This window comes from Nanorana parkeri, unplaced genomic scaffold, assembly GCF_000935625.1.
Source record: "Nanorana parkeri isolate BGI_ZX_2015 unplaced genomic scaffold, ASM93562v1 scaffold2593, whole genome shotgun sequence".
In the NCBI taxonomy this organism is placed as follows: Eukaryota; Metazoa; Chordata; class Amphibia; order Anura; family Dicroglossidae; genus Nanorana; species Nanorana parkeri.
Genome location: NW_017308861.1, coordinates 43859 through 66928, shown reverse-complemented (window position 1 = coordinate 66928; position 23070 = coordinate 43859). Strand labels below are relative to the sequence as shown.

The 23070-nt window shown below is 44.7% G+C and overlaps 1 long non-coding RNA gene across 1 annotated transcript in view; it reads right to left on the bottom strand.

Annotated features, from left to right (window-relative positions):
• Positions 1-10724, bottom strand: part of LOC108801978 — a 65608-nt gene extending 54884 nt beyond the window's left edge. The window contains exon 1 of the long non-coding RNA XR_001942190.1: positions 10628-10724. This is a non-coding gene — a long non-coding RNA (uncharacterized LOC108801978). The remainder of the gene's footprint in view (positions 1-10627) is intronic.
• Positions 10725-23070: the final 12346 nt, after the last annotated feature.

Sequence of the window (23070 nt, the reverse complement as noted above, 5' to 3'; positions counted from 1 at the left end):
AGCTTTCGCTATATTAATTTTAACTGCTAAAAAGAGAAAATAAATTAATCTATCCTGGACCTTAGTAATCCCTGGGATCAGATGATTCAACAATGCGTATTGAGCTTCCCTTGTAACGTGAACCCCCGTAATTCTATATACAAGCGCATATACCCTATTCCAGAAGGACCTCATTTTTGGGCATTGCCACCATATATGACACATAGTACCCGGATGTATACATCCCCTGAAGCAAGCAGAGGACACCTCCGGGTAAATCTTAGCCAGCCTGGAAGGGACCAAATACTACCTAGACATTACTTTATAATTTGCTTCTATCAAAGATACATTAATTAGTCCCAGGGAACCCCGCTTACAACAACGTTGCCATACCTCCCTAGTAATGTAAATTTCCAAATCTCGTTCCCATGCTATCATATAAGGCAGTTTCTCCTCCTTCTCCACTAACGGGGAGTAAATCAAAGAAATACCCCCATTTTGACCCTCATCCCTTAGGAACCATCTCTCATATACCATAGAGAACTGTCTATTGGGCTCCGACAATGGCAACAAAGCCAAAAAGTGATTCAATTGCCTAAATCGAAACAGTTCAGACAGCGGCATATGTAGAATCTCCTGTCAGTACCCCAAAGTCAAAGGTCTGCGTTCCCTAAACCCCTGTGGGAAGAAAGAACAGCCATCCACATAGACATACTTGTAGAACCTACACAAAACATATACAGCCCAACAAAAATCTTGGTCAGGTTCACCTCCTGCCCTCCCCATCTTCAAGGGTATTGACCCCATGTCAACACGCGATTTTACCTCCATCCCGGGAAATCCCAAGAACCCGGTCAAATCCGGGCACACAACCGCATAACACGGTCCAATCCCCGCTCCTCATTAAATATTATTTACTGTATACATTTTACAATTTCTTACTGAGAAAAAATGCAAACCAAAAAAATGCATTCAATAAAAGACAACACCCCTTCTAACTCCTTCCTCCTCAAGGAGATGAAACTCTTCCCTGTGATTTATGCCATAACGAAGATATTGGGCGATGTGCCCTATGTTCAGTCCAGTCCTTGTTGTCCAAATGCAATGCTTCCCAATCCTCAGGGAGTAGTCCTAGCTGTCTCATCAGTTGTTCACCTTCAGAGTATGTTGTAATGGAGTACCTTGCTCCTGAAAAAAAGTCAATCTAAAGGGGAACGCCCACCTATATTTTATTTCCTTAGAACAGAGGTGCCCATTAGGTAGATCGTGATCTACCAGTAGCTCTCAAAGCTGATGCTGGTAGATCACGAAGGGTGTGAATGGTGGCCCCTTTATTCCATTTTTGTATATTTATTCCGCTCATGATTACCTATTAGCCTGAGTCTGCTGAGCCAAGCTCCCTGACACCTTTCTGGTGGATTCTGGTGTTTGAAGTGCTATGTATTACATCAAAGAATATTAGTTTAAACAGCCTGTTGCAAAATAAAGCAAGGTGAGCCAGGGGAGAGAGAGCCAGGGAGGTTTTTTTTTCCGTTGGTAGATCTCATGTAGCTCGTCATTTGAAAAGTAGATCTTAACACAAAAATGTGGGCACCCCTGCCTTAGATATTAAGACCTGTAACAGAGGTTTCAGAGCACGCCTTTTTTGTATTGTTGCAGGCGAAATATCCGCAAAAATTTGAATAGAATGTCCTGAAACAGACAACTCTAAACGTTGCCTCGCACTTTGCATAATCTGTTCCTTTATATTATAAAAATGTGGTTTGACAATAACATCTCTAGCATGTCCATCAGGTCTCTTGGTCATAAGGGCACGATGGATTCTATCCAACTCCAACTTATGGTCCTCTGCTTCAGGTTATACATTTTTCATAAGGAGCTTCATATTCAATTCCAAATCAGTCACTGTTTCAGGGAGTCCCCTAATACGGAAGTTATAACGACGTGATCTATTCTCAAAGTCATCAACTTTAGAAAACACTTCATCCATTTGATACTGGAGATGCCGTATATCAGTCATATTTTGATTAGTGCGCAGTATAGTTTTATCCAGTGTAGGAAAGTCACTGGTCTTTAATCAGTATTGGCAATAAATGCAGCTTTATTGCATGCAACGTAAAAGTCTCCTTTAAACAAACAATTTCCAGCAGAACTCAAAAGTAACACAAATAAAAAGGCCTACTCCACCTTAGGAGGCTAACTAAACAGTAGTGTCCCTCACTACGTCCTACTGGAGCAGCTATTCCAGCTTCCAGTATAAATTAACAAAAACCACAGTCCAATACATACAGTTGTTCTGGCAGACCTTATTCCCCAGATATGCAGACACTCTCCAGTCTGTGTCCATCCAGTGCAGCCTGGATCTCGCTCTGAGCTCTCTCCCCCTCTCAGTCACTATCAGGTGCAGGCTAATTAATAGAGAGAGAGGAGGTTTACCTGTTGGGCCAGGCTTAACCCTTTCCTAGCCAGGGAAAGCTGCCCTTTTCAACCTCTCACTGACATACACAAAATCGTGTACCCTGTCACACCAGCTTTGCTTCCAAAGAATCTATACGCGTACCCAGCACTCTGATATCAGTTCTAATCTCAGTAGTGATCTGTTTGGCCATTTTATTCAGCCCTTGTTACAGCATTTCTGAGAACCGCAATAAAATACTATTCTCTTCCATCCCTCCCCCCGAATTCACATCTATATCAGCACTGAGAGGGCTTGAGGGGAGAGAGGCCTATTGTGACAGGAGCATATCTTCTAGTGTCCTTTCAATTAATGAGGATGTTGAGGCAGTGGAGTGCTCCCTTCTAGGTTGATTATTCACCACTGCCTTCTTCATAGAAGCCGACTCATCTCCTCCTCTCTGTGCTGCGTCATCCCCCCCTGAGGGCTCGGCACCGCCGCCATCTTTATTTTGCTGCCTGCTGTTTTCGTGCCCACCCGGGGCTGCGTGTCCTTCTTCTTGGACGTTCCCCCGGCCATCGCGACCTGCCAGCCCGCTAAGAGGGATCCCCACGGCTCTACTCAGTGAAGCCTCCGGTGTTGTCTGCTATGGGAGCGGAGATTCCATCCGCCTAGGAGTGGAGCTCACGGAGCGAACATCCGGCCCGCTGAACTCCGCGCATGCGCCCCTCTCCTCTTTTAGACAGTTGTTCCATAATGGAGGTTTTGAAGCAGACCACCCCAGGCAAGGCCCCAGGCCCGGACGGTTTCACCCTGCTTTACTACAAGCAATATGCCCCCATCTTCACCTCGCACTTTGCACAAGCCCTCAACTCAGTGAGGGAGTCTGGGATGCTTCAGAGGGACTCATTATCCGCGCATGTAGCCGTGATTCCGAAACCAGGGAAAGACCCCAAAAGTCTGCCCGGGGTATCGCCCTATCTCATTGTTAAATATTGATACTAAACTGTTCTCCAAGATCCTATCTCTGCACCTTCTTCCCTATATCACATGTTTAATTCACCCCGACCAGGCGGGTTTCATCCCCACCAGGGAGGCCAGAGACAACACCACCCGGGCCTTGAACCTCATACACTCGGCCCTGTCGAAGGCCACCACTGCCTTTTTATTATCCACGGATGTGGAAAAAGCCTTCGACAGGGTCGACTGGTCCTTCATGAGACTCACACCATGTGAGTCCAACATGTGGGCCTGGGTCAGCATATGCTTTCCTGGGTGATGTCCCTATACTCCGCACCGACGGACAGGGTCCAACTTAATGGGTCCTTATCGCAGGAGTCCTCGATCTCTAACGGTACCTGACAGGGATGTCCGCTTGCCCCTGCTCCGGTGGATTAGGGCAAACCCGGACATTGGGGGATTGGAGGTGGGAGGTCAGACTCATAAGGTGACCGCTTATGCGGATGATCTACTTTTCTTCTTGACATCACCAGACATGTCCCTCCCGAACTTGCTCCGCAAACTCTCCAGATATGGGGACTTATCGAATTTCCATGTTAATGGCCAGAAGTCGGAGGCCTTGAATCTTACAATGCCTAGCTCCCAGGTACAACGGCTCCAATGTAATTTTCCATTTGCGTGGTCTCAGACCTCCATAAAATATCTGGGCATCCAGCTCCCGCGAAGCTTGGCCCTCTATATTTCTCACCCTTGTTTCAGAAAATCAAAGAGGATCTCTCGGGGTGGTCACGTTTAGCATTTTCATGGACCGGCAGATGTAATATAATTAAACAAAATGTCTTCCCGAGACTGCTTTATCCCATCCAGGCCCTGCCCATCTTGGTCCCCAAAGGATTTCTCTCTTCGGTACAATCCCTGATCACGAGTTTCCTGTGGGGTTCGAAGCCAGCTAGGATACGTCACTCCATTCTCCGTTGACCCAAGAGTTTGGTGTCAGAACTATTGGGCCAAAAGGAATCAATTTCATCGGCCTAAACATGTAATTCTACAGACGTGTCTATGGGCATACTAGTAGCCATTTTGTCTATGTGCTATAAGGTGAAAATAAGTTAATTCTTCTCTTGTACAGAGACCTTCAAAGAGAAGATTAGGAATGTTAAGATAAACCTTTCTCCGATTGTAAATTGTGGGGGTCTCAGGAGTTTCTAAAGAGTTTTTTTTTCCTCATTTGTATAATCTCCAGGAAACTGATTTTAGTTTCTAGTCAATGGTCTAGTCTAATATATATATTGAATTAAACTGGTGGTAATTTTTCTCTACTTTGTGTGGGCTTATTGCCAGCCCTGTGCATGATGGGATAAATAATTGCCCATGCGCTGTGAAAGTTAGAGTTGGTGTACATCTGTGCTGAGAGAAGTCACATGTCAATTCTGAGCCTTTCGTTTTCTTATTCTGTGAGATACTGAAAAGACACCCATTTCATTTAAAAAGTTGTTTTATCTTGGTTACATTTATCTGTTGAATTAATATCCTGTGGTTACATTTTATGCAGTACTTGTGTTATCAAATTGATTGATATTATTTGATCCATATTCTTTGTTTGTCACCAATTATATTTAATTATTATTTTGCACTGATTTTTGATAAATAAATATCAAAGTCAGCGCAAATGAAAGAACTCGCGTAAATTTTTGATTTATGGAAATACATTGGGAATCTCCTTAACCATAGATTAATTGTTTCCATGAATAGAACTGTATATCAGAGCAGTATAAACATTCTGACATTGGCTCTACCCAATATACACTTTTATTACGTGGCTGCCCACTTGATGCGTATACTAGATTGGTGCCGACATGACAAGCTGAAACCGTGGGTGTCTCTAGAACAGTCTTTCTCTCAAATACCTCTCAAAACTCTCCCGTGGTGCCACAGGATTCCTCAAGCACTTCGCTCCCACCCAACACTGGGATCGACATGGGAAGATTGCCAGGTCAGTCTTTGACTCCAGACTCCTCTCCCCCTACCTCTCCCCGCTACTTCAGGTGATTGACTCACCAGAATTCTCCCCAGGGATGCAGGACCCGGGATTCACACAACTGCACAACAAAGAACGTTATAGAGCCCTGCACTTTCTCCAGGGGCCCAGCTGGCCTTTGTTTGCCGAGATGGACAAAAGATCCTATCTTGGCTCCATTGGGAACTTAAGCCTTTAAATGTTTGTTTTTTTGTATTGGTACATTTTGGATTATAAAGGTTGATACTAGTTGGACACTAAAGGCGAAGATGGCATGCAAAAGAAGAACAATTAGACTTGTCTTATATGACTTGCAGTCATTTGATTACTCTTTTTTCTAGGGGGGTGGGGTTAAATGAAGAGGGGAAGATGGGAAATGGAGCGTTCTACTCTCCCTATTCCCATTTTGGTTTCCTGTCCAACAAGAGATTAAGGATTAAAAGTAAGGGTTTTAGTGGTGGCAACCCCATCCCCCTTTTCTTTTTCTCTCTCTTGCCCCCTTCACTAATGGGATAAAACGTTAAAGATGTTTTACGAAGGAGAGATAAGATATTTAAGGGTGTAATAACTAGATGTTGATTATGTTTGGTTACACAGTTATAAAAAAGTATTGATGGGTGATGAAATATACGGTATTATGTTTTTTTATGAGATACAACGTAAAAGATGTTTCACGAAGGAGAGAGAAATTATTTAAAGGTGACATAAGGAATTATATCAAAATTGGGATCAGAGATTGTTCCTGTAAATCAATAGACTGATTCTACAGATGAAAAAAAAGGGGTAAAATATATGGGTGAATAATAGGTATTGATTATGTATGATGACACAGTTATAAGAATATTATCGATGTGTGTGGAAGTATATTTTTACACTTGTCCTAGTGGTATAAAATGTTTTTTTTTTTGTATTGGTACATTTTGGATTATAAAGGTTGATTCGGAATAATATATTATGAGGATGTAGGTTGAAAATGTCACCAAAATATTCACTGGCTGAGGGATTTGGTCTTGCTAGGATGGTATAAATCAACTGAAGGTATAGCATGTTAAAAAAAATAGGAATAATTGAAGGGTTTTTTTTTTAGGTAGAAATCGAAAAAATCATTTTAGTAGACTGGGAGGAGAGGATATTAAATTAAGATTTTTTTTTCTCTATACAAAATTGGTAGATTCATGTGGGGGTGGGGGGGTACTGTGACCCCTAGATGGCCAACAATTTAAGACACGTTGGAAAAATACACTGGGAGGAGTGGGTTAGTGTATTACTGTTCGATGGAGTAGGAAAGAAAGATGAAATGAAAGAATGTAGTGGGGGTTTTTTTTTTTCGCCACTGGTTCCCTTCTCTCTTTCTCTCGGGTCCAGAGAGCAAGATTTTTACCATATAAGTAATGAGACTCATAACTTTAAATGTAAAGGGATTTAATTCCTTACAGAAAAGGAATAAGGCTTTTCTTTTCTTTTTTATACCAAGGAGTTTTATTAGGTTTGTACATTTTAAAACACATACAACAGAAGAAGACAGAGAAAAAGAAAATTAAAAAAAAATAACAGTATACATGTGGCCAAAATAGCTGTAGGAAAGGTACATAAAGCAACATACTCATCAGCAATTCCAATTCTTACAAGAATACATAAGCGTAAGATATCGTTAATACACGTAGTGGAGCGACAAAGTAAGGTATTTGTGGATACAGAGATGTAAGTAACCCTACACGACTGTGGCCATTGAGAAAGAGCGTGGAATGGTGGAGAGGGATGGGGCCAACTGCCAATAGGAGGATCAATACGAGGAAAGGTGGTCAGTGGAGGAGGCAGCATCAAAAGTCCAAATACATAGCAAAGTACAAAATATCTATATGTTATAACAAAGGGAACTGCCATAATACAATTATGTGATTCTGATCAAGCATCTGGGGTCTGACAACCAACACGCCCATTGGGAAAGAAGAGGTGAGTTGTAAGGTTGTCTTTTGCAAAGAGAAACTCGAAGTGGGCGTGTGTATTTAAGATTTGGCTTTTGGGATTTTCAATCTATTAGGGCCGACATTGCCGACAGGAAACACATTTTTCTAAAAAATCTTATCCCAGATATTTTTCTACAAAGTATCCCCAAGTTTTTTTGGCTAATGCTACAACAAAACAACGGGGGATTTTAATAGGCTTAATAGGTTTTGGGAGGTCATTTACATGTCAGTTTGAACTGTCCGACCCAGAAAGGCGATATTTGATTATTTGTGGGCTTATGGGGATGTATTAATAAGTATAGTGGCGTATTATGCTCTGAATGCATCACCGATTTTTAATACAGAGCCGTTTGTATTGGCAGTTTTTACTGGAACTTGCCCTTGATTCAGAGGGGCTCTTCCCAGGTCCCGCTGCTAGTCCCCCCTACATCTTTGCTCTGCCTGAGTTGTCCATCCAGGTTGAATGAGGATGCTAATGTATTCAGCCCCCTGGCGTGGCCAGGTTCCGCCCCAACCCAGACGTGTGTGCTTAAATCTCTGATACCATTCAGTGTAACAGCAGACTGTCATGGCGGCACTTTTAAATGGAGATGGCGTCTTCATAGCCTTCTCATTAAATCCTAACATGCTTTTATGGAAATGGCTAATCCTTCTGACCCGAGTGTGTTCTATATGGTCATTGGCTGTTGGGGGAGGTGAGTCCAATTTCCCTCTGGCTTCTGAGTTCAGCTTGAACAGCGGCAGAAGCGGAGGTCCCACTCACCCTCCCGCCAGGCTTCCTCGTCCAGGAGACGTGATATCAGGACTTTTTTCCCCCGAAAACGGGCACCGCGAGGTCTGCACAGAGTGCAGCCAAGATGGCGGCGGTCCGGGAACAGCACAGGCCGACATCTCCTGCATCTCCTTTGGAATCCCTCCTCTCCGCGCGTGCTAGCGAGGACATAGAGACCCCTGATCCTAGTGATGGTGAGGGAGATGACAGGGATATCCCCTCAGCATTTCGTAAGTACTTTGCTCTTTTACCTACTAAGGGGGACATTGAGACTATGTTCCATAACCTGGAATCCACACATAAGCAGGAGATGGCTCAAATTAAGGAGGGCTTCCACTCCATGCATCAGCGTTTGGATGTGGTTGAAAACGCATTGCCCCCTCTCACTGTGGCCCCAGGAGAGCTGCAACATATTGTGCAGCAACAGCATGTGACTATTCAATCCTTATGGACTCAGGTGGAGGACCAGGAAGACAGGAATAGGCGAAACAATATTTGCATACGCGGTCTCCCTGAGGCTACTGGAGCATCGGATTTGAAAGCTACGGTACTGGGAATCTTTAACACCCTCCTGCACAAACCAGTCTCCGACCACATTGAATTGGATAGGGTGCACAGAACACCGGGCTTCCGCAGACCAAACGCGACGCAGCCGCGTGACGTGCTGTGTAGAGTGCACTATTTCTCTGTAAAGGAGGATATCATGGCTAAAGCACGTGCAGCCGGCACAGTGGATTTTGATGGGGCACAGCTTTCACTGTTTCCTGACCTCTCCAAACGCACGCTGGATAAACGCAGGGCTCTGCGTCCCCTCACTAAGGCGTTACAAGATGCGGGTCACACCTACCGTTGGGGATTTCCTTTTTGTCTCTCTGCTAGGAGGAATGGGAAGACGCATTTGCTCCGTGCCCCTGTTGATCTGGAACCCTTCCTCGCCACCAGTGATCTTGGATGCCTGGCCGGATGCCCCATTGCCCCCTTTCACCTTGTCTTGCCGAAACCCTGCAGAGACCGCAGGTCCTCATCTAAACCCACCCCCCGCTAATGTTCTAGATGTACTGCTGGGGTCCGCTGCCCCTGACCTAGGCCTAGGTCACACTCCCTGAGCCCTCCGACGCCCTTTTGCCTGATGGACTGTGGACTTACCTGATATCCCCGGATGCATACCTGATGTACACGGATGCGAGGGTGCCTGCCAGGGGTTGCATCGGCTGCCCACCTGCCCTGTCATGGGGGGGGGGCCCTGGGTTTATCTGGTGGCGTGGAAACCCACTGTTTACCGATCTCTGTTTTAACACGGTGCCTTACATGTTTTTGTTATGGTTTTCTACTGCTGCCCATTATATTATGTCCTGGCTCTTTCCACTTTCGCACTTGTTGCCTTCCCTTAGGAAGGTCCCAGTTGTTATGGGCCTGAGTGGGAGCCCAAGGGCACTGGGGCTCTCATTATGCCCAGTACTCCCCTTGTGTCTCCTACTCGGCTGGGGGTGGGGGGCGGACCCTGGGTTTGGTTTACTTATGCTGCTTAATTTCATGCAGGGTGGTGCTGATTGCTGCTGCTTGCTGTTTGCTGTTTAATGTATAATGTTTTGAATTATATTATCCCTGTGCTACTTGACTCCATACGTAAGGCCATTGCGGAGTTCCGGTCGCATCATGCATCCGACACTACTGCCCTTCCCGTGCAGTGGGAAGCGCTGAAATGCGTCCTTCAGGGCTTGCTGATTCAATATGGCGCCAGGAAGAAACGCGAACGTGGTAGATCCATTCGAACGCATAGATCCCGCACTTATGTGTCTAAAATTGTTTGCCCACGCCAGGGATTGGTTCAATCTTCTGAGCGTATCGCTGGTGCCTTCCAGCGCTACTACTCTACTTTATACAATGTTGAGGCGTCTGGCACGTCTATGGTATTTACAAACTTCCTCAAAATAAACATATTCTTTAAAAAAAACAACAGTATTTAAAAAAAAAAATTTTCATTGATTCATGTCCCCTAGGGCAGTACCCGAACCCCCATACCCTTTTTATGGCCAATAAATTGCATATACAGCTTCAAAATGGGGACATTTGATTTTTAAAGTTCTACCCCCATAGACTTGCATTGAGTTCGAATTCGAACTTTTCCCATGTTCGAATTTGATCCGAACAGCGCGGTGTTCGGCCCATCATTATAGCAGACCTTATTAACACTGCTTAAAGGGTTAATTATGGACTACAGATAGCACTTGTTAAGTTCTACCCATAGAACATAATGTGCTAGTTTAAGGCTATATTAATGTAGACCCTAAAGAAGAGATTGGTTGTGGTCTTGCCTCTCATAAATATAAAAAAAGTAGTCTAAGCTTCAGCTCAGAACTCATTGCTTACCCTACTGGTTCATAATGCAGGGAGAATGCTGCTCAAACAATATGGTTAATGTAGGCTCTTCTGTAGACAGTGTCAATAAGGATATTGCTTTTTAGTAGAAAACAATATAATGTTTGTAATGTAGTGGATAGGATTGCCATATACAGTAAATATTTTTTTTAAATTACCTTGAAACTTTTATGCATTCTAAGAGTTGCTGAACAAAATATGAATCTTGTAAGGAGTAAACGCAGAAATTCATCCCCAAAAAACTGTAGGAAAGCTTGATCTGTAAGAAAGAATACAACTTGAAACATAAAAGAGTGATTTATCAATGTAGGCTTTTCTTTAGTCATGGCATTTAAGCAACCCTGTCACTACAGGTTTGAAAGTAAAATAAAAGCAGCTGCTATATACCTTACTTTTTGACAGCCAATGTTAAAATTCCACCATGTCTCTGGTCCCCAGCCCCTGCAAGCATCCAGCACTTCCGAGTGTGTGAATACCTGCTCCCCCTATTGTTCCTCTTTCCATCCATACAGAATGAACCACAGCTTGCAGCAGCAGAAGGTATTTTACAAATCCGGAAGTGTTGAATACATGCAGTGGTTGGGGATCTGCAACACATGAGCTGCCAGAAAGGTAAGCATATATCATTTTGCTTTTATTTTACTTTGAACCCTGTAGTGACGAGTCACTTTAAAGTGACTGTGTATCAAAAATAAGGAAAAATGATATTTGGTTGGCAGGGGGTCTCAAGAGGGGTGCAGAGGGTCTCAAGAGAGGTGCAGAGGGTCTCAGGAGGGGTGTGGAAGGTCTCAGGAGGGGTGTGAAGGGTCTCAGGAGGGGTGTGGAGGTTTTCAGGAGGGGGATATGTGTAGGCCGCTAGAAGTGCTGTAAACAGGCGCCGCGTGGTTCCATAGAAGGCTCACGCGAAGTCCCCAGCAAACGTGGGACCTAAGACAGCCCCTTCAGTTTGAAAAATTAAAGTGCTTGTATCAGTTTATGGCATTGGGTCATTTCCATGAGTAGGTATACTTGTGAAAATGCCCAGTTATTGGCACTGATACTGATACCGGTATCGGTGCATCCCTGAAAGTTACTATTCCTTACATTGCTGAGCAATGTAAGGAATAGTAACTTGTATTGTCATAAAAAAATGATTGCTCAGCCTCAGTGCCATTTACAAACAGTGACCAGCTCAGTCTCAGTGCCATATACAAACAATGACAAGCTCAGCCTCGGTGCCATATACATACAATGACCAGCTCAGCCTAAGTGCCAAATTCAAACAATCACGAGCATGCATGGCCGATTCAAGTCACTACCTTAAGGGAACATTTCTCACAATTAGATACTGTGGCAGGCTTCCATTTCTGCCAGGTGGGAGCTTGAGGTCAGAGTCACTCAACAAATGGGGCCCCCGGGCAATACAAGATTATGGGGGGCCCTTTTTCTACACTGTTCACCTCTGCACCCCGGCATCCCTCTTCCTACACTGTTCACCTCTGCACCCCTGAATCTCTCTTGCTACACTGTTCACCTTTGCACCCCTGCATCCCTCTTCCTACACTGCTTACCTCTGCATCCCTCTTCCTACACTGTTCACCTCTGCACCCCCTGCATTCCTCTTCCTACACCGCTCCCCTTTGCACCACCAGCATCACTCTTCCTACACTGCCCACCCCTGCACCCCCTGTATCCCTCTTCCTACACTGCCCATCTCTGCCGCCCCTGCAACCCTTTTTCTAATGCTTCTCACATCTGCACCCCCCTTCCTACACTGCTTGGCAGGGGTGCAGAGGTAAACACTGTAAGAAGAAGGATGCAAAGGGTACAGAAATTAATAGTGTTTTAAGAGGGTTTAATGTCTGCCACCTCCTTCTATCATTGTTAACTTCCACACCCTCTACATCCCTCATATTACACTACTGACCCCCTCTCCTACTCTCTGTTGCCAGCTGCTCACCCCCTGCAGCTTAACTCCAGCTCCTGATACCATGGGCTGTGGGTGGTGTAGGGGGTGGAGCCAAAATGTGGTGAGAGTCACCGGTCCTTCTAGCAGCTGATCAGCAGACAGGACCTTAACAGATCTGCCCAGCATATGGTCCCGCCCACTCACCATGGGAACAAGCTGATCGACAGGCTCCTGTCTTCCTTTAATGCAGAGGAGCCCAGGTCCCTGTAGCGAAGGAATGTATAAGTCTGCCAATCAACTGGTTACCATGGCAAGTGGGTGGGACCATCCTACTTCACTACAGGGAGCCTGTACTGAGTTTGGGGCCCCTCTGCTGACTTGATGGGGCCCGGTCCGGTACAGGAGGCTGCCTGTACCCCGTCAGCGGTGCTGGCCATGGGCACCCTCATGGCTGCAGGCCCTCGGGCAGTTCCTGAGTGCCCGAATGGCTAGTCCGCCTCTGGTCAGAGCCAAAGAGATCACTCCAAGAATAAAGTATGTATAATCTGCGCTTGTGGATATATAGGGTGAGCTATCTAGATAAATATATAAATGTATAAAATCTAAAATATTAAAAAATGTTACAAAATATTAAAATATTCTTTTTGCACTTTTGAGATCTAAATATCACTGTGACTGTTATATGTGAGGCACCATTGCTCAATATTAGCGAGTAATTAACGTATTTATATTTATTAGTCCAATTTATGCACCTTTGCACAATTTGAGATTATTTATTTATATGTCAACTGTGTTACACGGAGTTGATTCACTATTTGGTGACCCTGAGCGCTGCACATTCAATTACATACCAAAGAGATCACTCCGCTACTGTACTGTGGCTGGGCGGACCAGACTGACAGGAGGCAGAGGCAGCTCTGGCAGGCACAGTTCCTTTGCAGCCGCAAATGAACATTCCCCTCTAAGTTGTGGGCCCTAGATGTGACAGTGGGCCCTTGGCAATTGCCCACTTTGCCCATTGGATAAAGCCGGCTTGCTGGTTGGTGGTAAAAATGTTAATGATAATAACAATGACAACAATTTTAACAATGACAAAACTATATGGTCTCAAAACTAGCCTGGCTAAAAACTGCCTCTGAAATTGTATGAGAGCTTTATACCCAATTATCTTGTGGATCTGCTGATGATGTAATGTAAGCAATTATAATGATATACTGTATAGTGATACAAGCAATGCCCATAAAAACAGGATATGCTCAAAAGTTTGCATATCCTGGCAGAAATTGTGACATTTTGGCATTGATATTGAAAATATGACTAAACATACCAAAAACGGTCTTTTATTTAAGGATAGTGGTCATATGAAGCCATTTATTATCACATAGTAGTTTGGCTCCTTTTTAAATCATAATGATAACACCCAAATGGCCCTGATCAAAAGTGTATACACCCTGGAATGTTTGGCCTTGTTACAGACACAAAAGGTGACGCACAAAGGTTAAAATGGAAATTAAAAGTTTAATTTTTAAATTGCAATTAGTGTCTGTGTTTAAATAGTCAATGAGTTTGTTAGCTCTCACATGGATGCACTGAGCAGGCTAGATACTGAACCACGGGGAGCAGAAAAGAACTCTCAAAAGACCTGAGTAAAAAGGTAATGGAACTTTATAAAGATGAAAAAGGATGTAAAAAGATATCCAAAGCCTTGAAAATGCCAGTCAGTACTGTTCAATCACTTATTAAGAAGTAGAATATTCTGGGATCTCTTGACACCAAGCCACAACTGCCAGAAGAATTGTTGGGATACAAAGAAAAACCCTCAAGAGAAATACAGGCTGCTCTGGAAAAAGATGGTGGGGTTGTTTCAAAGAACACAATACGACGATACCTGAACCTAAATGAGGTGCATGGTCAAGTTGCCAGAAAGCAGCCTTTACTGTGCCAATGCCAAAAAAAAAGCCTGGTTACAATATGCCCGACAACACCTTGACATGCCTCACAGCTTCTGTCACACTGTAATTTGGCGTGACGAGATCAAAATAGAGCTTTATGGTTAAGTATCGGTAATTGGTATCGGCAAGTACATGCGGGGATGTACTTGTACTTGGTCCTAAAAAAGTGGAATCGGGACATCCCTAGTCACAACCATAAGCGCCATGTTTCAAGAGGGGTCGACAAGAATACCATCCCCATTGTGAATCATGGTGGTGGCTCACTGATGTTGGGGATGCGTGAGCTCTAAAGACACGTGGGAATCTTGTGAAAATTAAAGGCAAAATGAATGCAGCATGGTATCAGAAAATACTGGCAGACAATTTGCATTCTTCTGCATGAAAGCTGCGCATGGGAAGCTCTTGGACTTTGCAGCACAACAATGACCCTAAGCACAAGGCCAAGTTGATGGGAGACCACCTCCAGTGGTTACAGCAGAAAAAGGTAAAGGTTCTGGAGTAGCCAGCATAGTCTCCTGACCCTAATATAATCGAGCCACTCTGGGAGATCTCAAACATGCAGTTCATGCAAGACGAACAAATAGTTTGCATGACCTAGAGGCATTTTGCCAAGACGAATGGGCAGCTATACCCCCTGCAAGAATTTGGGGGCCTCATAGACAACTATTACAAAAGACTGCACCCTGTCATTGATGCTAAAGTGGGCGATACACAGTATTAAGAACTAAGGGTATACAGACTTTTGAATAGAAGTAAACATTTTTTTTTTATTTGTTGCCATGTTTTGTTTTATGACTGTGCCATTCTGTTATGACCTACAGTTGAATATGAATCCCATAAGAAATAAAAGAAATGTGTTTTGCCTGCTCAATCATGTTTTCTTTAAAAATGGTACCTATAGAGGGGCTTGTCGTGAACGTGGCGGCGTGAGGCAGCAAACCGTAGGAGCTCTATGCAGCTAAGCAGCTGCCTAGTTGACTTTTTCAGTGTACTTTAACCACATGCCGAAGGAGAGACCTTCCTCCACTGCAGACAGGACTATCGACAGGCCCACATTTTGGACTTGTTCTCCCGCTCGGGCCCTGACAGACAACCGTAGCCTAACCCCAATATGTCACCGCCTTCAGGAGACTCACTTTAAACATTAGCAGATCCCTTGGTTGCATAATCATGATTTCCCTGTGGTTTATCATTCAGCCTCTCCTATATCCAAATCTAAAGGTGTTAGCATACTGGTGGCTAAGTCCCTAACCTGGGATTTGATTGACATTACACCGAACTCGGAAGGGAGGTTTTTGTTTGTAAAAGGGCGGTGGGGGAGAACGTGCTCACTTTGGCTAATGTATATCTACCCAACTATGATCATTTGACTTTTCTCCGTGGGATGATCCCTTCTCTTCTTGAATTCCTGGAGAGTCTTATGCTGAGGGCTGAACTTCATCTGCTGCACCTGGTGGATTCTTGGCGGTTCTTGCAGCCGGGGGACAAGGACTAAGTATTTTGCCTCAGTCCATCAGACTTATTCCCGCATTGACCTTTTCTTAGTGCAACACAAGGATCTACCTCGATTGATATCTCAACGAGTCTCTTCTCCAAGATCCCGTGGTTCAGGCTGACGTTGACAGGGCCATACCATCTTACTTTGAGTTAAATGCTTCTACTATCTGCAATCCCTTAACAGTGTGGGAGGCTCACAAATGTGTGGTTAGGGGGATCCTTTATTATTCAACACGGAACCCGACGTAAGAGGGAGAGGCTCGGCGAAGATAGCCCAATTGCTTTCTCAGATCCAGCAGCTGGAGAAGCATACTTTGGTAGCAGCGTCTCAAGCTGCACTCTGGCAAGCTCGAGAATCACTGAATTCCCTGCTATACCAACAATATAAGCAATGCCTGGTGACTTGTTAACGCACGTTTTACAAATTATCTAACAAACCCGGCAGACTTTTGGAAAGAGCCCTTTGGGAAACGCAGTGGAAATCTTTCCTTTCCCACATTTCTTCTCACGTGGGCGCTCGATTGTCACTGTCTAAAGATATTGCTACAGAGTTTGCTTTTATAGTAATTTATATAACTTATTACCGGACTCCTCTCCATATGAGACTGCAAATCGGGAGCGATGCATTGAGACTTATCTTAAGCTGTCAGGCAGGCCCTCTTTAGATACCCAAGTGAGGGATCTATTGGAGTCCCCCCTCACGACAGAAGAATTGCAATTTTCTATTAAACAATCCAAATCCGGGAAAGCACCTGAGCCAGATGGGTTTACTCTTTTGTACTATCAAACATTTGAGCACCTAATCTATCCTCTTGCTTCATGACAGCTTATAACACCATCCCAGAGGATGCCGTTCTGCTATCCCACTCCTTCTGTGTCCATATTACCATGTTTCAAAAGCCAGACAAAGACCCCTCCCACTGCGGCAGTTACCGACCTATCGCACTTTAAAACATGGACCTAAAACTTTTTGATATGTTGGCTAATAGGATCATACTGCATGTTGTTGATCCTTTTTACCTTGATCAGGTCGGATTTGTGCCATCCTGTGAGGCACGGAATAATACTGCCAGGGTCCTGAACATCATTCATATAGAGCAGCAGCATGAACTCCCTGTGACGACATGGTGATCAGTTTATAAGTTAAATGTGTATTGGTGTTGGGTTATGTTTGAGTGCGTTATGCTGTGTGACCTGGTTAGGGAAAGACTATCAGCACCATCCCTCGTTATCTCCCATTGTTCTCTGAGGGAGCTCAGAACAATGACATTCTGGCCAGGCTCCTACTATGGCTGTCTGGAGTTCGTTAGCAGGTGGACACCTGTGGTGTTGAGCAGACCGATGGTCTGGGAGGGGAGGGGGGATGTGATGGGATTATATTCTGATTTCATCACTTGCTGTATATAAGTTTGTGCAGTTGCTCAATAAATCAGAGTTTGTTTACCCTACACTCAAGCCTTGGCTAGTGACTGGGGAAACTGGGAGCTAAGGATCTTCAGGTTCCAATATCTCCTCAGCAAGGAAGAAGACAGCGGCGGACATACTCATCCTGAGTACGGGGGTCCGTCATACTCCCTTTAATGCTTTTATCCATCGATGCGTAAAAAGCATTTGATTGGGTGGACTGGCAGATTTTACGATCCACCCTCCATGCTGGTCTTGGGGCTCGGATATTTGCTTGGATTTTGGCCTTGTATTCATCTCCCTCGGCAGCTGTTAAAGTTAATGAGACCTGTTTGGACTATTTCACCATTTCTAATGGCACCCGTCAGAGATGTCCTTTGTCTCTGCTTATCTTCATCCTAATGTTGGAGCCATTTCTATGCATGATTAGGGCTGATGATGATGATGAATGTGGCAAAATCCTGCATTCCATTGTTGTGGAGACAATCTAGACCCCCTTCTTTGGGGATTTGGTTCTTGGTGCTGGAGGAAATCTACCGTATGGAGGATTTGACTGCCTCCTTACACAATACTGAGGAGAGGACTCAATCCACCAGGATGCCATGGTTTTATTTCAAACAGACTCCGGCCTATTTGCAGGTTTTGGAGTCTGACTTTCGCCAGTTTGAGTGGGGTGCCCGCTGTATTGAGGGATTGGGCAGAAGGTCCCTTGGAGAGGGCATTTCTGGGTTCTCTCTGTTCTTTCTTTCTCTTCCCTTTTCACTCAGCCCTCTGATTCCTTTGTTTCTACTGTTTCCATTTTTTATAGACCAGGAGTTATCACTATGTTTGTTGAGCACCATTGTCCTCACGTGTGGATTTTCTTAGTTCAGTGGTTATTTCCTACCTTCAGTGCGTGAAGAGTTGATGCTCCCTATTACCATGGATCATTTGTTCATAATTATATGAATCAATATAATTATTATTGGGGTATCAGTATTGCAATTGTGCCTTTATTCAAGGTAGATGGTACCCAAATTCCACATATTTTCTAGCCAGGGTGATTAATTGCCCCGCTTGTCGTGGCTACATTTGCTTATTATACTGTACTGTGTATGTATAACATGTTATTTTTTGTTTGATCTACCTGATGGTTGATACATTATATTAATTCTGATGGAATATGATATGTCATGTTAATGTTCCTTTTGAGCATTGTATGCTATTACATGGATGTTTCTTATGTTATGTTACCATGTATTGCTTCAATTAAAGCAGTTCTAGGTAGAAACCAGCCCTATAAAAGGTCCTAAGGAACAACTACCAAACCAGGCCCGACTGACCTGGGATGAAAGCCCCTTAGGTTCATCAAAGCGAACTTAAAAGGTTATTAAACCCTCAGCGTTTTTTGCATATATCTACTGCTAGCAAGCAGCAGATATAGGCAAAAACATTATAAAAAAACAACTTTTCAAACGGGTTTAAACTTACCTGTGCCTTCGCTGCATGCTCCTGTCTGAACATTTGAAGACTCTCGGGCGGCTGCAAAGAATCTTGGGACAGGCGCATGCGCAGTTCAGATCTTCGGCCGGGAGACGAGGAGAGACACCCCCACAGACTCTGTGGGACAGGAAGTGCCAGTTAAGACAGAGGAGTCAGCGCTGGATCAGACACCGGCACCAGCGCTGGAGGGAAAGCTGAAAACTACAGGAAAGAAGATGATCGGATCAAGAGGCATCATTTAAGGTAAATCCTTACACTAACATTTGGAGGGGGGGCATTTTATCCTTTAATGTCACTTAAACCGCCCACATGCAAAGGCAGACCTGCAGACAGAAGACTGCCCACCTCTCGAGTATCAAGGGGATCACAGAACCAAATATGCCTCTGTCCATTAGAACCCAGGGCCTAAGCCATGTAAAAAAACTGACTATGAAGCAGGGATTAAAATTATCCCTGGAGACAGAAGATTCAGACTAGTAAGAGAGCCCCCTAGAACATCCACCATGAGTCCGATCAAAACAGAGAACCACAGCCATCCGGACAAAGGAGGAGCAAAGAGGATCCCCTGAATGCCCTCTTTTAACCTGCGGAATAGCTGAGAAAGCAGTTGAAGATCGAAGAGCAAGCCGGTCTGATGGAGCCATTGGTACTGCTCCACTTCTACCATTCTAGAATCCCTGAATTGGGGGACAAAAGTGCCTGGTGTGTAGCTTAACTGGGATGGCAAAGGTCCACATCCAGTATCTAACATCAGTGACACAAGCCCTGGAACTCCCTGGAATCAGGCAGGCTTCTGGTTCCTCCCCGGTGATTGAGGTGTGCCACTGCCATAGCGCTCGATGCTCTCAGAAAATGGGGTGCGAGTGACCTGCACAAAAAGGTGTCCAGGACTCCTCCCCAACCCCACAGACTGGCATCCATCAGGAGAACCCCTTCAAACTTCTTTCCAACCGAAGTTGAGTCATAGACAAGGGACAAAAAGGGTCATGGAGATGGACGAAAAGGCAGGATCGGGACTGACCCATCCTGGAACAACAAAATTTTGTAAGGGCAGAGCCAGAAGTAGAAAAATGATATGTGGGGCTGCCACAAGAGAAGCCACTAACAGTCCCAGAACTCTCAAGCAGAGGCAAATAGTAGGTTTACTTCTGGCCTAAGGAATCAAAGTTTGGAGTGGTAAAAAAAACCCTCTGGCTTGAGAAGTTTCTAGCAAGGGACCCAGATGTAATGAGTCAGTTTCAACACTGCTCCTGAATGTTGAAAACCCAGCCAAACCCTAGCAAGATCTGAATGACCTGAGCCACAGCGATGTCCAAGCTCTGTTCCCCAACTAGGGGCCATCTAGTGACCCTCAGCTAACTGTCTGAGCCTGAGTTAAAGGTGCTTAGAGTGTTTCTGAACAATAATTTAAAGAAGGGCTTCATCAGACACTTAATGTCTCCTGCAGGGGCAGCCCTGTGCTCTGTTGAAAAGAAGGACTCTACCCTTAGACCATGCATTGATTACAGGGAATTAAATAAAATTCTCGCTAAACGTCAGAGGTTTTAATGTCCCCCCAAAAAGGAGCCAGATTTTATATAATTTTCATAAAAATCAATATTTTGTTCTTACAGGAAACACACTTTAAGACCGGTCACATTCCAATGTTGCCTAATAAATATTTTCCTAACTGGATTCACTGCACCAACCCCGCTGCAAAGTCTAAAGGTTCTCTATTGCCTTTCACAGGACCTTCCAACCTGAGATTTTGCAACAACAGCTTGATCCATTAGGGAGATGTATCCTCCTTAAAATCCAATTTCTTGTAATTTTGTATATTTTAACTAATGTGTATTTTCCATATTATTCACATGTGCAGTTTATCTGGCAAATAGAGGCAATAGTTTCTGATTTCGAAAAATTTGGGTACCATAATTTGATCTTAGGTGGTGACCTCAATCTTCCCCTTGTGCCACGGCTTAACTGCTCTACTGGTAAGTTGACCATATCTTATGCTTCTCTTACTGCTGTCAAGCGGTCCTTCATGAGCCTCAAGTTAGTTGATGTTTGGTGGGTTTTGCACCCACATGAAAGACACTACACCTACTATTCTTTCTCTCATGGCTCTCTTAGTTGTCTTGACTATTTCCTGATCTTGCGCTCATTGTTAGACTCCGCTCCAAACTCAAGGACTGGACTCTGTTTGTGGTCTGACCATGCTTTAATCCATTTGGTGCCTTGGCCCCATGGCTCCTTTACTTGGAGGTTGAACAACGCTTTGCTTTTTGATCCTGTTTGCAAGTTAGCCTTCTTGCGAGTGTAGCCCAGGTGCAGCCATTGTCCTGGTACAGTATTCTTCCTCCTAAGAGTTATTTGCTGCTACTCTGGATTCCCACAGTGGAGGTTTATGGGAACCGCAGTCCACAGCCTGGGAAGGATTGTATTGAACTGAGATGGCTAAACTACAACTCGCAGGAGGCTGAAGTGGGCTGGCAGAGTGTGTAGGGAAGGTGCGCTCAGTCCAGATCGGAAAGAGCAAGTGAGCAGACACAGATAACAGGGCTGCTGGCTGAAATATCAAATAAGCCTGACTCAGCGGTGCTGCATGCCGAATCCTGCCTTGCGAGTCTTGTTTGGCAGGGGAGAACTTTGAATATCCTTCTCTGGAGATGGTTACTCCAGATTGTGAGAGAGAGCTACTTCGGTCAGCAGGATGAATGATCGGAGACCGGGATTAACACTTCAGCTGATACCGGGGCACTGCATACTACAGATTTGAACCTGGAGGACTGCATCTTTAATTCCTGAGATAGACATATACTGTATCCAGAGAGGAAACGACGAGGTACAAGTCAAGTCGGCTGGAGGAGGCGATGCCTGTTGGTCAGCGAGGGATGCCTGCCTCCTCGCTGACCAACATTGAGCTACCACTGCAGCATCAGGATGGGTGAGAAGCCATTGACCATAATATTACTGTGTTCCAGTCTGTTCCATCAATAGAGTTTGGGCCAACGTCGGCTAGCCTGGGACTATCTCTACTGGCCAGTAGGGGGCGGAATTGGGATCTTTGGGACTAAGCTGTAAATCACTTGATGTTCTATCTGGTGTGGCATTATATATTAGATACAGCGCAGTACAGTGGTGTATTTTACTCAGCCAGTTAAAGCTGCAGTGTACCTAGGTAATAACAGTGTACAGTTTACATTGTGAATATATTGGATTCTGTATTGTTGTTAATTCATCTCTATATTCTGAAATCTTTAGTTACTCAGTAAAATGTATAAAACCTCACAAGGTGTGCTGGTGAGCTGTGGATCTACTAAAGGAGGTCTATTACAGAGGTAGGACAGAGGACCCAACTATTCTCTGCGGCTTCTTAGGGGGTGTGCTATATTTGGAGGTTTCCCATCCGGAATCTGTTACCTCTCACAAAAGTAATGACTGCACCAATGAGCCAAGTAAATATCATGGATCCAGACAAAGCAGCAGAATGGTGCTGATATCAATGTGGCCGAACAGAGCTGAGTGTGGTGATGGACATTCCCACTAACACCTGGACTGAGGAACCAGGCCATAAATACATTGACACCTGAACAGCGGGAACTGATAATAGATATGAGAGTAAATTCAGAAACCACTCACAATTATGTCTTGCTAGAATGGAGGAAGGGAATATGCACCTGTTTTCAGGGTGCAAATGTACAATTGATGGATGAAGTAGAAGCTCAGCTAATTCAGCCAAATAGAGAAATGGATAATCCAGAGTGCACCAATCAAGCTACTCCAGTACAAAGTGCTTCTCTATCTGGCTCAGTAGTGAGCATAGGGCCAGAGTTTTTAATACAGCAATAGGAGATCTTGTGTTAAGAAGAGTCATCCTCCCTTGTCAGAAACTCGAGACCCGTCTCCCCGCACAGCCGCGGCGCCGTCTCGTTGCTAGGAGACGGGCCGGATTGCGTCCTCGGCTCCTCCCTGCAGACGCCTCCCTCAGACCGTCACACATGAGAGTGAGGGCTTAGCAGGCCGGCCCTCCAGAAGCGTCCTGTTGCTAGGAGACATTCGGGAGGGCCGCTGCTGACAACTCCGCCCCCAACACACCTGTCTAAATCATAAAAGCCTGGAAGGCTCACTTGCTCGACGTTCTAGAAAGGTAGAACGTTGAGCAATCTTCTAGGGTTCATACCTCTTCTCCTGCACTTGGTCTTACCCCTCCAGAGAATTGGAATCTGGACTTCTGCCAGCACATCACGGATCCTTTGACCTGTACTCCTGAAGGGGCTCTGGAGCAAATCCAACCGCAAGTATCACCTGGACACTGCATTAGTGTATATTGCTTGCAATGCTGTGGGGTTAAAGAGACACTGCTCTTCAAAGGGGGTTGCTCTGGAGTACTGCTAAT